This window comes from Balaenoptera borealis (genome assembly GCF_965194805.1).
Source record: "Balaenoptera borealis genome assembly, chromosome: 11".
In the NCBI taxonomy this organism is placed as follows: Eukaryota; Metazoa; Chordata; class Mammalia; order Artiodactyla; family Balaenopteridae; genus Balaenoptera; species Balaenoptera borealis.
In genome coordinates this window covers 46,297,426-46,311,679 of record NC_138868.1, presented here as the reverse complement: position 1 = coordinate 46,311,679, position 14,254 = coordinate 46,297,426, and the positions used below count along the sequence as shown (strand labels likewise).

Genomic DNA, 14,254 nt, shown 5'->3' with positions numbered 1-14,254 from the left:
CCAGAACTGCTTCAGCAGTATGCTTAGTGAGTGCAAAATAAATAAATGAATTGAGTTTTTAAATTCTTGGACCTGGTTTGAAGTGGGGATTATAATCAGAAATAGTCTTTTTTTCACCCTGAGCTAAGCCACTGACCTCTTTGGTTTTTGTTGCCAAATATAGTTAGAACATACACCTGAAGGCCTCAAAAGCTGGCTTCTGAGGGGAAGGCCTTCTGAGCTATTCCTGGCCAAACCCAGTCCCACACTGCAGGTCTTGAGTCGCCTGGAAGGACACCTGTGTCTACAAAGCTGCAAATAGAGTTTCCACCCTTAGGTGGAACCTTTGTCTTTGGCAATTGCTGCCCAAGCCGTCTTTTCAGGGGCTGAGTGAGCTGACAGGGTTATGAATGCTGCCCCTCCTTTCCCCAGTGGGGACGCGGAGGGCCTTGTTATCCAGGGTTCCACAGAGGTTTCTGCCAAAGCCCGATTGGAGGCTTGGTCTTCATTTGCATGGGAAGAAGGGTGAGGCTAGATAGCTATCTGGTGGTCCCACAGGTCTTGTTCCAGAGTTATTTTGGAACATTCTGGAAAAATAATAAAATGACTGTGACCACACAGGCAGCTGAATTTAGTAGGTTATTGTACTTTATCCAAAAGCAGGAAAGTAGTTCTGAGTGTTAAGATGAGTTTTTGAGACTTAAGAAATGCATTTTACTTATTATACAATATTTATCCAGTGTAGAAAAAAAGAAAAGATTTGCCTTTTATACCACTCCCAGAGAGATAACTACCGTTATTTTAGAGTTTACCTTTTTAGACATTTTTACATATTATACATACACACACACTTTAAAAAATTGAACTCAACTGCAGAGAGCTGAATGAAGCATACTTCTCAGTTTAAGTTGTTATTATTGGTCTGTGCAAGCCTTCTCTCTTGTTTTAATTACTTTATTTTTTCTCCTTTAATTCCCATTCCCCTTCCCATCTTCTCCATAGGAACTGTCTTTAACCTGTTTGATATCTGTACTTAGTATATGTATATAATCCTGTAAAATCTGTTTTGTTGTTTTGTGACTGTGTGTTTTTAACGTACAAATATATTGTGTTAAAAATTTTCCTACTTTTCTCACTGAACACTTAAAAAAATAATTATCCAAGTAGATTGTTTCTTCTCAAAGCTGCACATTATGGAGTAATAATGCATCTACCACGTTTAACTTCTCTTGTCTCTTAATGAGGGACACTTGGTTTGCCTCCAGCACCTGTTTGCCACAAATAATGTATAGATGAACATCCTGTTTCATGTTCTCTTGTGGATCTGAATGAGAATTTCTTGAGGTTATATATCCAGAAATGGCATCCAAAAGCTTCTACAGACAATGCTAAGTTCTGTGAGATTAGTCTCCAGAATGCCTGTACCGGTGTGTGTTCCCAACAGCAGTGCATGAGAGTTCCCCACCTCCCTGTGTCCTTGCCGACCTCTGTATGGATTCATGTTTGCCATCCTAAAGGGTATAAAGTAATATGGCACTATTGTTTTAACTTCCATTACTGATTACTACTGAATTTTAGCACATCTTCATTTATTTACTGGTCATTTGGACTTTGCCTAATGGGCCACACAAATTTTAAAAAGTGGGATCAGGTTGGTCTGTAACCTGATTTTTTTTTTTTTTTTTACTCATCAGTATATTCGTGGCATCTTTCCATGTCAGTAAATAAATCTGTACAGTATCATTTTTATTACCTGCATGATATTTCATCATATGAAAATATCATAATTTGTTTAACCATTCCTCTGCTATTGGACATTAAACTTCTCCCCATCCCCCACATTTTTGCCATGAAAAATTCCTGAATAAACATCCTTGTGTATTCATCTTAGGGTAATTTTATGAATTGTTTTAAAGATAAATTCTTAGACGTAAAATTATTGAGACCATTTTCTCACTCCACATGCAAAAATAAACTCAAAATATATTAAAGACTTAAATGTAAGCTCTGAAACCATAAAACTTCTAGAAGAAAACATAGGCAGGGTGTTCTTTGATGTTGGTCTTAGCAAAATTTTTTTGGATCTGTCTCTTCAGGCAAGGGCAGCAAAAGCAAAAATAAACAAATGGGGCCACATCAAACTAAAAAGCTTTTGGACAGCAAAGGAAACTATCAATGTAACAAAAAGGCAGCCTACTGAATGGGAGAAGATATTTGCAAATTACACATCTGATAAAGGGTTAATATCCAAAATATGTGAAGAACTCATACAACTCAATATCAAAAAAAAAACAGTCTAATTAAAAAAATAACAGAGGACCTGAATAGGTATTTTTCCAAAGAAGATATCATTTCCAAAGATGGCCAATAAGCGCATTGAAAAGATACCCAACAACACTCATCATCAGGGAAATGAAAATCAAAACCACAATGAGATATCACCTCACATAGGTCAGAATGGCTATCATCAAAAAGACAAGAAATAAGTGTTGGAGAGGATGTAGAGAAAAGGGAATCCTTTTCACTGTTGGTGGGAATGTAAATTGGTACAGCCACTATGGAAAACAGTATGGAGGTTCCTCAAAAAAATTAAAATGCAGCTACCAGACAATTCAACAATTCCACTCCTGGGTATTTATTCAAAGAAAACAAAAACACTAATTTGAAAAGACATATGCACCCCTATGTTCATTGCAGCATTATTTACAATAGCCAAGATATGGAAGAAATCTAAGTGTCCATACAGTTGAATGGGTAAGGAAGATGTGAGATTATATATATATATATATATATATATATATATATATATATATATATATATATATATACACCCCACCATAATATTCCATTGTATATACAATGGAATACATATACAATGGAATATTATTCAGCCATAAATAAGAATGAAATCTTGCCTTTTGCAACAACATGGATGGACCTAGAGGGTATTATGCTAAGTAAAATAAATCAGACAGAGAAAGACAAATACTGTATGTTTTTACTTACAGGTAGAATCTAAAAAACAAAACAAACAAATAAATATAACAAGACCAAAACAGACAGATACAGAGAACAAACTAGTGGTTGCCAGAGGGGAGGGAGATGGGGAGATGGGTAAAATAGGTGAAGGGGATTAAGAGGTACAAACTACCAGTTATAAAATAAATCACAGGGATATAATGCACAACACAGGGAATATAGTCAATAATATTGTGATAACTTTGCATGGTGCATGATCTATAAAAATCACTATGTTGTACACCTGAAACTAATATAGTATTGTAAGTCAACTATATTTCAATGAAAAAAAACAAGTAAATTTATTGAGCCAATAAGTATGTACCTTTTTGTTAAATATTTGATACATATTGCCAAATTGACCTCTGGAATGATCAGTTTTTACTTCTACTAACAGTCTATAAATGTCAATTTCCTATATTCTTAGAAACACTGAGCATTATACTTCTTTTTTAATACTGTATCATCTGATAGGTAAAAATGATATTTCTTATTAGAAAGTTTTATTCTTTTCCTATGTTTCTAGACTGCATTTTATATATTAATAATTCTAAACATATTTAGTTTATAGTTTCATTCTAATAACTCTATAATCTTTATCAGCTGACTCTTAGTCATCATGATTTGTTTCCTCCTATTTCTGTAGTTTTGGGTTCTGAGCTCATCTTATTAAAGCTTAATCTATGGTGATTCTGGGTTGAGGTGAATTGTTCCAGAGAGGTTTGTGTTTGCTTTTTCTTATTGCCCCAGAGTTATTACCAACCTGGGACCATTTTTAATACTAATTTCTTGATATTGTGTTTCTAAACCATGCACGTGTGCATTTGTGCTGGAGAAGTGGGGTGTAGCCTTTGGAGGATCCTGGATTTACCTGAGTGTCTCAATTCCTTTTCTTCTGTCCCTAAGCAAGTCTCTTTATTACCAGGGAGAGGAAAACCCTCCCCAAAGTCCAGGCAACTACTTTTCAGTTAAAGCTCTCCATTCTGGTTTTTAGTTACTTTGGTTTGGTCTCCTGTGGATTTTCTGTATTTTCATGGGGGTTCAGTTATCCATTTAAAAGGATGTTAAGTATACTTTGCTTAGCATTCTAGATATTTTATAGTAGCTGAATTTTCAGCTTGTCTAGTCTGCCATTATCACCAGAAATAGGAGTCAGTATCAACTTTTCTCATTATTACTTCAACTTACAATATTTCTTTGATCAATAGTAGATGAAATATTTCTCATATCTTTATGATAATTTATATGTCTTCATATACATTGTTTTATTGTTGTTGATCCTTTTATTCTATTGGAGTGTTTGTCTTTTTTTATTGATTTGAAATTCTACTTAATGATTAAGAATATTAAAGTTTTGTCACATACACACATTCCTTTTTTTCCTTTTTGTGAAGTGTGATTTATTTTTTGCCCTATAAAACTTTAGATATTTATATAATCAAAGATACTAATTTTTCTGCCTTTGTTGGCTTGCTTAGGAAGTCCTTCTCTGTCTTAATATTTTAGAATATTCATAAATTTTTCTATTACTCTTCTGATTTCATTTTGTACTTTAAACATTTTATTGCAACTGGAATTTATTTTGGTATATGATGTGAAGTAGAGATTTAACTTTATTTTTTTCTCCCAAATAGTTAGCAGTTGTCTAACACATATACTAAGTAACACACATTTTCTGCAGGACTTGGGAGGTTTCCTTCATCATATACTACAGAGGTTTTCAAACTGTGTCCTATAGAGCCACAGGGTTTCCCTGAATTACTTCTGCAGATTCCTGGGGAGACAAGGAGGAAGCAAAAGTAGACTCTCTAGCGTCAAGTGGAGCAGTTCTACTATTTTTTGTTTTATATGTTGGGGTCCCATGTCAGAGTTTATTTGAAGAAAGAATTCATTCCCTGGTGGTCCAGTGGTTAAGACTCTGTGCTCCCAATGCAGGGGGCCCAGGTTCCATCCCTGGTCAGGGAACTAGATCCTGCATGCCACAACTTAAGATCCTGTGTGTTGCAATTAAGACCTGGTGCAGCCAAATAAACAAAACAAAACAAAACAACAACAATAAAAACTTTAGAAAAAAAAAAAAGAATTCATCTGCCTGCAAATCAGTAATACAATAAGTCTTTTTAAAATTTTCTTTTATTTTTTTATTTTTTAAATTAATTTTTATTGGAGTATAGTGGATTTACAATGTTGTGTTAGTTTCTGCTGTACAGAAAAGTGAATCAATTATACATATACATATATCCACTCTTTTTTAGATTCTATTCCCATAGAGGTCATTACAGAGTATTGAGTAGAGTTCCCTGTGCTGTACAGTAGGTTCTTATTAGTTATCTATTTTATATATAGTAGTGTGTATATGTCAATTCCAATCTCCCAGTTTATCCCTCCCCCCTGCAATAAATCTTAAACACTAAATATTTGAATTTCTTTCTGGCCCTTTTATTCTCTTCCATTCTCAGTCTGTCTTTTCCTGTACTAGGTTAACAATTCTACAAATTATTATAAAACTTTTCAAATTTACACAAAAATTAGAGATAATAACATAATGAACTCCCATATACCTATTGTTAAAATCAAAAGTTATCAAGATTTTCTCACACTTAATTCATCTATCCGTTTTTCTTTTCTGTTTGTTTTGTTTCTTTCCAGAGTGTTTGGTTTTCCCTGCCCTTTATTCCTCTCCCTCCTTCCTTCCCTCCCTCCCTTCCTTCCTCCTTCCTTCCTTTTTCTCTTCTCTTTTCCCCAGACATCATATCATTTCACTCACACACAATTCAGTATGCATCTGTTAAGAAAAAAGGAATGAAAAAAGAATGTTTTCTTACATAATCAAATACTATTGTTACACTTAACATTAACAATAATTCTGTGGTATCCTCTCATACCCAGTCCATAACCAAATTTGCCTTATTGTCTTGGAAATGTCTTTCAACAGTGGTTAGTTCAAAACAGACTCCAAACAAGATTGTTGTATATCTAAGTTTTCTTTTAATGTAGAACAATCCACCCCCCTTTTATTTTCATGCCATTGACTTGTTGAAGAAAACAAGGTTTTAATAATTGTCACTTAGAACTTTTATTATCAAGATAAATCTTGATTCTCCACTTCACTCTCCCTGTGTAGACTCAGCCAGAACATCCTGACCTGCTCACTTGTCAGGGTGGGGTCAGGGTGGGGGACTGGAGTGACCAATGTCGCAGTATTTCTTACACAGAGAGAGTATCTTGAAAGGTTAATCTTTGTGCTTTTCTTTGCTACACTTTTTCCACTTGACCTTTCCCCTAGTAAATCAGAGGCATTGCTCAAGGAGAATTAGGATTGGTAAAACCGGAATGTGAAGAGAAAGAAAGAATAAAACAGTCAATGTTCAGTTTCTGACTTTTAAAATAGCCTCTTGAAGCCCACGTCAAAAACAATAGTTTTGAAAGCCAAAGCCTTTTATTTGCAGAGTACCAGGTTTTGTAGAGAGAAGAAAAGGCCCTTGAGAGTCAAAAGGGAAGGCCCGGAAGCATGAGGGATTGACTTTGCCCTAAACATACTGGAAAGAGTCTAGAGGGAGAACCTGACTAAGCCCCTTCACCCCAGCATCCTCTGGGCTGGGGGAGAGCAAGGACTTAGGGGGTTGGTGGGAGGGCTGGGGGAAGAGTCCCACCAAGAGGAGGACAGCATCATGGAGAGACTGCAGATTGGCCTCAGGAAGCCTTTGGAGGCTGATCAATGCCTGGAGTCCATCTGCTATTTGAGTGAGTCCCACCGTTGCTGAGCCAAAGGGCCATGTTAGCTGTTCTTCTCACCACTGCCAAGGGTCTTTCATCACCAACAGCCAGAGGGCCCAGCAGAAGTGACACTTGTCTGTGTCCAGAGTAAATTTTGAGCCCCATCCAGATTGCTCTGAGTGGCAGAGGACACTAATAAGCCACATCCAACTTCTTAGATCAAAGGGCAGGGCACTTTACACCAAAGGAGTGGTGAGCTGGAGGGAGGGCCACCCATCTCTGTATTTGCGTGGGACTGGACCCTGCAGGACATTCACAAGTCACAAATGGGTCAGGATTTCCCAGCCTAGTTGTACTCTTGTGTTCTAGCCTAGTTTTTGGTCTCAATTTGATGGGTTTGTTCTGCTAGTTAGAGCAGTCATCCTTAACCTTTTCCTTTTTCTGTTAAAGCCACTTAGGGGAGCTTTTAAAAAAGTACTGACACCGGCCCACATCCCAAACCAATTGAACTAGATTCTCTTGTGGGTGGGCCATAATGTCATTGTGTGTTTGTGAGTAAAATTTTATCTTTGTGAGGCCACTTAACTTTGTTCAGTCCAGACGTTATCACTCTTCAGCTATTTCAAAAATGCACCCCAGTGATCATAACAGACTGAGACCAAGAGTTAGTTTATGTTTGTATGTAGTGCTAAAGAAGAAGCTACAGGCCACAAATGGCGTCACCTGTGCTAAAGCCCATGATAGCAAACCTAGACTTATTACCTGACCTAATTGCAGTTTCGACCTTCCCCAGAAATGTAATCTTAATGAACCAGGCTGGAATTTTTGGGTCAGCACCTATGAGGTAATCTGTCACTAGACCCTCTCCATCCCCCAGAGGGGATGTGTGTGATAAAACCCTTGCCATTCCCTCCCCCCTGACCCAAAAGATGTCCTGGCCTAAAAGTAATCCTTTCTTTTCTTTTGCTAATAGTTCCCTCACCCTATCCTTCTTCCTATAGAAACCTTCCATTTTACACAACCCCTCGGAGCACCCTTCTAGTTGCTAGGTGGGATGCTGCCCCGTTTGTGAATCGATGAATAGAACCAATTGGTTCTTCAAATTTACTCAGTTGAATTTTGTTTTTTAACAGTACTTTTATTTATTTATTAATTAACATCTTTACTGGAGTATAACTACTTTACAATGGTGCTAGTTTCTGCTGTATAACAAAGTGAATCAGCTATACGTATACATATATCCCCATATCCTCTCTCTCTTGTGTCTCCCTCCCACCCTCCCTATCCCACCCCTCTAACAGTAGTTTTAGATTTAGGGTTGTACCCATGAACACAGCCAGAAATAGAAGGGTTAATTGCAGCCAGGCGGGGCAAGTGTTTGGAGAGAAGACCAGCTGCAGGTGATGGGAGGAAGGCCAGCCCAGGGTGTGGTAACAGACAACAGGTGGTTGTGCTGTAAGGCATTGGCGGCAAAGAGGACCAGCAGGAAGCACCAGGGCGTCAAGAATGGCAGAGAGGGGACTTCCCTGGTGGTCCAGTGGTAAAGAATCCGCCTTCCAATGCAGGGGACGCAGGTTGGACCCCTGGTTGGGGAACTAAGATCCCACGTGCTGTGAGGCAACTAAGCCTGTGCCACAACTACTGAGCCCACACGCCACAACTAGAGAGCCCACGTGCCGCAACTAAGACCAAATGCAGCAAAAAAAATAATAAATTAAAAAAAAAAAAAAGGTCAGAGAGCACAGCAATGGGCATCCTAGGAGCTAACTACAGGCAGGCCCCAGGGAAGTCCAGCTGTAGGAGGCAGAGAGAGGACTCTGCTTGTGACAGCTTGTTATAGGCTGGATAGTGTCTCTCCTCCCCAGATTCATAGTTGGTGTCCTAACCCTCAGAACCTCAGAATGTGACTGTGCTTGGAGATAAGTCCTTTAAAGAGGATTTATTAAGGTAAAATGAGGTCTTATGTGTGGGTTCTAATCCAATCTGACTTGTGTCCTCATAAGAAGAGGAGATTAGGACAGAGATAACACGCAGACTGAGGGATGACCGTGTGGGGACAGAAAGAGAAAGTGGCCATCTCCAAGGCAAGAGAAAGGCCTCAGAAGAAACCAAACCTGTGGCACTTTGATCTTGGACTTCTAGCTTCCAGAACTGTAGAAAAAAAATTCTGTTGTTTAAGCCACTCAATATATGGCATTTCGTTATGGCCGCCTGAGTAAACTAACACACTGCTGTCAAAGGGACTGGAGAGAACAGGGCAGGGATATAGTCCTAGAGGTAGGGTATCATGGCTGGGTCTCAGTACCAAGCACACATCAAGGGTCAGGGAACCAGGACTGGGACACTAATTCAGGGCAAGCAGGATCTCATTCATTCAATCAATCAACAATATTTTATTAAGCTCCTAACTCTATGCTGGTCCCTGTTCCAGGCACTGGATACACCGTGACTGCGCTGGTCTGGATGAGAGGTGATGTTGGCTTGGATTAGGAGGGTAGCAGTGGATCAGGTGATTTGACACTGAAATAACCCAACATGCAAGTGATGCTCCTTAAATCTCCCTGACCAGGCACATACCTACCTACCTACTTACAGCGGGATTTGAGTTACCTCCTCTTCAGAGAGAAGGAGCAAGGACCGGGCAGGTTATTTATAATTTATCCAGGTATGTGACTTTTCTCTTTGGGAGACAGTAAAGTTTCAGTTTACAAAGAGTTTTCACTGGCACCTCAGTTAACAAACTTGGATGTTTCCCCTGAATGTCTCCATCTCATGGTTTTTAACATGTAACATTCCAATTCTATCTTAACTTTATTAGTTTTTCTAAAACGTCAAAGTTTCTTTCCCAAACTATGTTTCAATGGAAAATGCAAGCATTTCCAGGCAGTAACTCCATCATCTGTGCCACTGTGGACAACCATCAGATAAACTTCCCTAATTTATACCACATCTGCTCTCCTAGCCCTTCTTGACCTTGAGCATTAAAAAAAAATCCAAATTATTTTTTCCCAAAATAAGCATCCCTCCCAAATTTCCCTCACCAATTTTCTATTAAATGAAAGACAAATTGTCAACATCGAATCAGCCAACTTTTATGAAAAGCTGGGAAGTCTTTCAAAAGCTTTCAGAGTAAACTGCCTTGTTAAACATGATGAGTAGATAATGGGAAATAGTTTCATCTATATGGTCCCTGTTGATCTCTTTGCAAATTCTGGTAACCGGGGACTGCTTGACACAGGCATCCTTCTCTACTTTATCACTGTGGAGGACTCTTTCCTCACCCATTATTTGAAAAATTAAAGTGGTGTGAGCCCAAGATCTCCCAACTTGATTTGCACTCTGGCCTTGTTTCATTTGGCAGGCAGCATGCGGGAAGAGTAAAGGACACAGGCTTTGAAGTCAGGCAGTCTTGATTTTGCCCATGGATTCTTCCTTCTTCTAGCCCTGTAATTGTGGGCAATTCCCTTAACCTGATTCTCAGTTTCATTAGCTATAAGATGGGGATAATAATATTTACCTTATAGGCTTGTTGTGAGGATTAATGATGCAACGTATATGAAAGCATCAGCCGCTGCCTGGCAGTGTAGTAAATGCTCATTAAATGGCAACTCTTTTTAATAGTAACAACTAAGGATGCCCTGATTTAAAAAAAAAAAAAAAAAAGCGCCTGCTCTTTCCCCATGCCAGAACCCAAAGCTGAAACAGTAGGTGTACCATGTCACCTTAGATTAGTCATCTTAATAACTGGGAGATGGAATCAATGATCTCTGATTCTTCCCCTCTAGCTCCAACATTCTAAGATCTTATATTCAGGGAGAAATGAACACTGAAGAGCAGAAAAAAATTAGATCATCTTTTCTGACTAGTTCTTCTCGAGGCTCAAGCTGTGCTTCACTAGTACTTCCAGTTCCAAAGCTTATAGGATGATGTTTTTTCAAGAAAGCAGGGGGAGGAGGCCTGGGGGGAGAGTACCTGTTAACTTCATGGCTGCAGAACAATTCTTCAGGGTAACAGAAAAAGAGCAAAGGAACATTTGACCTTTTCAAGATTTTTTTAAAATGCAAAATACAAGGTATGCTCATAATCTTGTTTTTTGACTGATCCTTTAAAAAATCTGGCATATTAATGATTCCACTTAAAAGCACTGAAGATGGGGGCCAGAAGGAAACTTTTTCTTTCTGAACAATGACTGAGAAGGGAATTCTAATGAATATTTTGGCACACAAATCTCATTTTCTGGCTGCTTCAGGACCCAAGAGCCAGTAGGTCATAATTAAAGCCAATAATGGCAACTCCAGACAGTTATCCAAATATTTTCCTGGTGCTGTCAATTCTCCGTGTTAAATGATTTAACATCATATTTGGGGAGTGTAGAACATACAGAGAGGGAATTAAATGTTGATATAAATTTTGGAACATTCACTGCAAGTTGCCTCAAAAGATATTGTTTATTACATTCAAAGGAATCATAAAATGTTTTCTTTAGTAGATAATTTTGAAGTACCCTTTCTGTGCAGAGAGCTGTGAAGTTTGTCCTTAAGCCCTCAGAACAAGATCACATTTTCTGCAGGAAAGAAAAATATTGTGTGTTTGGGACTGAAACCTCATGTTATGTAAATAAATGGATTTCTCCTACCTCCTCTGCACCTTCAGGAATGTTCTCTTTGATCACCAGAAGCTGCTAATGCCGCAGATATAGTTATATAACTTACAAAAGACCAAAGTTACTCACTTCCCTGTCAATTCCACTTCCAAAAAGAAAACCCGCAAATACATCTGTTTGTAAAATCTGTTTAGGATCTTGAAAACAGGGTCTTCAATTTTGTCTTTTTTTTTTTTATAACAAGTTTTGTATCTTTAAAAATAATAACTATGCAAAATCCTCCAGCCCCATCCCCTCTTCATCCCTACTTTAAACAGGAAGAGAATTTCCTCCTGGATGGAAATTAAGCAGCTCAATCTAAACTGGGTCTGAGAGAGTCCTGATGTACCATTTTGGGATGAAATAAACTGGCCAGTCAATTCATAAAGGCAAAACTGGATTTTTCTGCAAAACAATTCAGCCAAAACTTGGGTTCCAAACTCCAGTGCTGTGCTGGGGCAATGGAAACTTTCCAGCCACAACTTGAAGTTGGGAGCCAAGCACAATACTAAGGCAAGGAAGACATTTGAGACCAAACCAGACAGTGATCTTGGCATTGCCTGCTCCTGAGCCCAGAGCTTCAGCAGCCGTGGGGTGGTGATGTAGCCTTCAGAGGTCTCTAAATCTCTAGTTGCACCAGAGACCAGATTCTAAAATCCCCCTTGTCTCCCCTATCTTTCTCTCTCCGCACATTTCACCTTGTGGGTTGCATCATAATAGATGGTGAAAATGCTATGCAGTGTACACACAATTTTTAGGCATACTTCCACTTAATCATACTCGGGTTTCTATGACGGCCTTCCCATTGTGAATGAGCAACTCCTTGACATTGGGCAAGAGAACACGAGACTCACAGCCACAGCCTCTTGCTCTGTGATCCGGCCATTCTGTGCTGGTCACTTTCATGCCTGGCTTGCAAAGAACCAGGCAGGTCTCTGGTTTGGGGTGACATTTTTTCGTTTCTCTTGTCGCAATGCACGGAGCCCACTCAAGAAGGCTCTATATTCTCCACATTACAAGATGGCAGTGTGCCAGTTTCAGAGCCAGCTGGCTGACTCAGAGGTGAAGAGATAATTCCATGATGCTTTGTTTTCATTCTCACCCAAAGGGTAAAAAAATGTAAAACTTTGCTGCCACCTGCTGTTTTCTTAGTAATAAATTCTTGAAATGATTCTAGAATGGTTATGTGTTGATTTATTTTAGCAAAGTGCCTTGGAAGAATTTGGGGGATTTCAGAATACATGTTTGTAGAGTTGGGTACCAGCTGGCCTGTCATTTCCTAGGACGGATTGCTGGGCCACACGGGTGGCTTCCTTCTTACAGGCCATTAAGTCCTGTCTGTCCCATCCCTTGGTACAAACTTGCTAGGGCGCAGGAGGGAAGGGCAGACTCCCTGACCCCTGGCAACCTTCCAAGGAAGTCCACGCAGGGGTCTGGCCCGTGAGGTTTAAGTTTGGATGTCCTTTCATCATGGGCCAATGATGTCATGAAAGCCATAACTGAAGGCAAATTCCCCAGGCACAGACTGTTCTCCCCCGGGTGTGTCAGTGGATACTGTTCCTCAGAAGTGCCCTTCTGAAGTGTTCTTCTCAGCAGGGGTGGCTGTAAACCTTGGGATGAGGTTCATTTGTGATGTCTCCAAATGCTTTATCTTTGTCATCCTTGAGGAAACTGAGGCAGATTAAGGAAGAGGGGTCCCCAGGAAAATGAAGGTTAACCCAATCTGAATCACTCCCAGGTGAGAATTCTTGAGCCCAGGTTACATGATGAGACGGAGGAGAGAAATGGTATCTCCTCGAAGCATAGGTAAAGAGCAGGGGAAGAGTTAGTAGTTACAAGCTTAGATGGGCCTAATAAGGGCCCTTAGTCACCTTTCTGGAGGCACCCAGAGGACAGAGACCTCTTAGTCTTGACTGTATTAGTAGCTTTTTGTTGCTCCAAATCAGAAAGTGGGATTTTTTTCTTTGCAGTCTCCCGGAAGATCCATTTATATGTAAATGAGTTCCTTTCCATTGTCTTTTGAGAATTCTTTCAACCAAATCCTTTTATTGGCAGAAATTAATGAATCTATTAATTATGCTTTCATATAATTCTAAGTGCCTATTCTTCTTCTTTTTTAAAAAAATGTAAGATCTGGGACTTCATAGATGGGCAGGGAATGAAGTTTTAAGGAAATGACACTTGATCTTTCTCCTGTCAAAGAGAAAAGGCATCTGAGTGGTACTGATAAGCTTTGAAGGTGAGCCATGGCCCATTATTTAGTGTCTGGCATGATAGTTGGCACGTAGTGACATGTTTGTGGAATGATCAGACTCATCACCCATTGTTTCCCCAGTATGTCTGTGAGATCTGTTAGAGAGGGTTGGGATTAGAAAGGAACAGAAGGAAGAGTCTCAGATTTAATAAGGGGTAAAGTCTGTGGGTAGAGTGAATCATAGGATCTAGAATGCTATGGTAGGGGATTAGGAGGTACAAATGACTATGTATAGATAAATAAGCTATAAGGAAATATTGTACAGCACAGGTAACACAGTGAATATATTATAATAACTATAAATAGAGTATAACCTTTAAAAATCATGAATCACTATACTGTACACCTGAAACTTATATTGTACATCAACTACACCTCAGTAAAAAAAATTTACAAAAACAAACAAAAAACCCAACTAATACTGTATGTATCAAAATGTATGTGTACTACTTATAAATCAAATATAATTCTTGGAAAAAATCAAACAAGAAGAGTATAATGTATAAAATTCCTCCTTGCATGTCTCATTCCCTAAACATTACCATTGTTAATGTCTTGTGCAAGCCTGGCTGTGCTTCTGCTTCATGTATTTTCTTGTTTATACCCTCGTTCTTTCTCAGAATTTTGTAAAGGCTTTGGAAAAG

The 14,254-nt window shown here is 39.0% G+C and overlaps 1 long non-coding RNA gene and 1 pseudogene across 4 annotated transcripts in view; one reads left to right on the top strand and one right to left on the bottom strand.

Annotated features, from left to right (window-relative positions):
* Positions 1-14,254, top strand: part of LOC309605602 (large ribosomal subunit protein eL42 pseudogene) — a 621,562-nt pseudogene that overhangs the window by 189,690 nt on the left and 417,618 nt on the right. The window lies entirely within an intron of this gene.
* The window catches only part of LOC309605621, a 33,219-nt gene continuing 30,499 nt past the window's right edge, over positions 11,535-14,254 (bottom strand). For all 3 annotated transcript variants that reach the window (XR_014231441.1, XR_014231442.1, XR_014231443.1), the window contains one exon: positions 11,535-13,549. This is a non-coding gene — a long non-coding RNA (uncharacterized lncRNA). The remainder of the gene's footprint in view (positions 13,550-14,254) is intronic.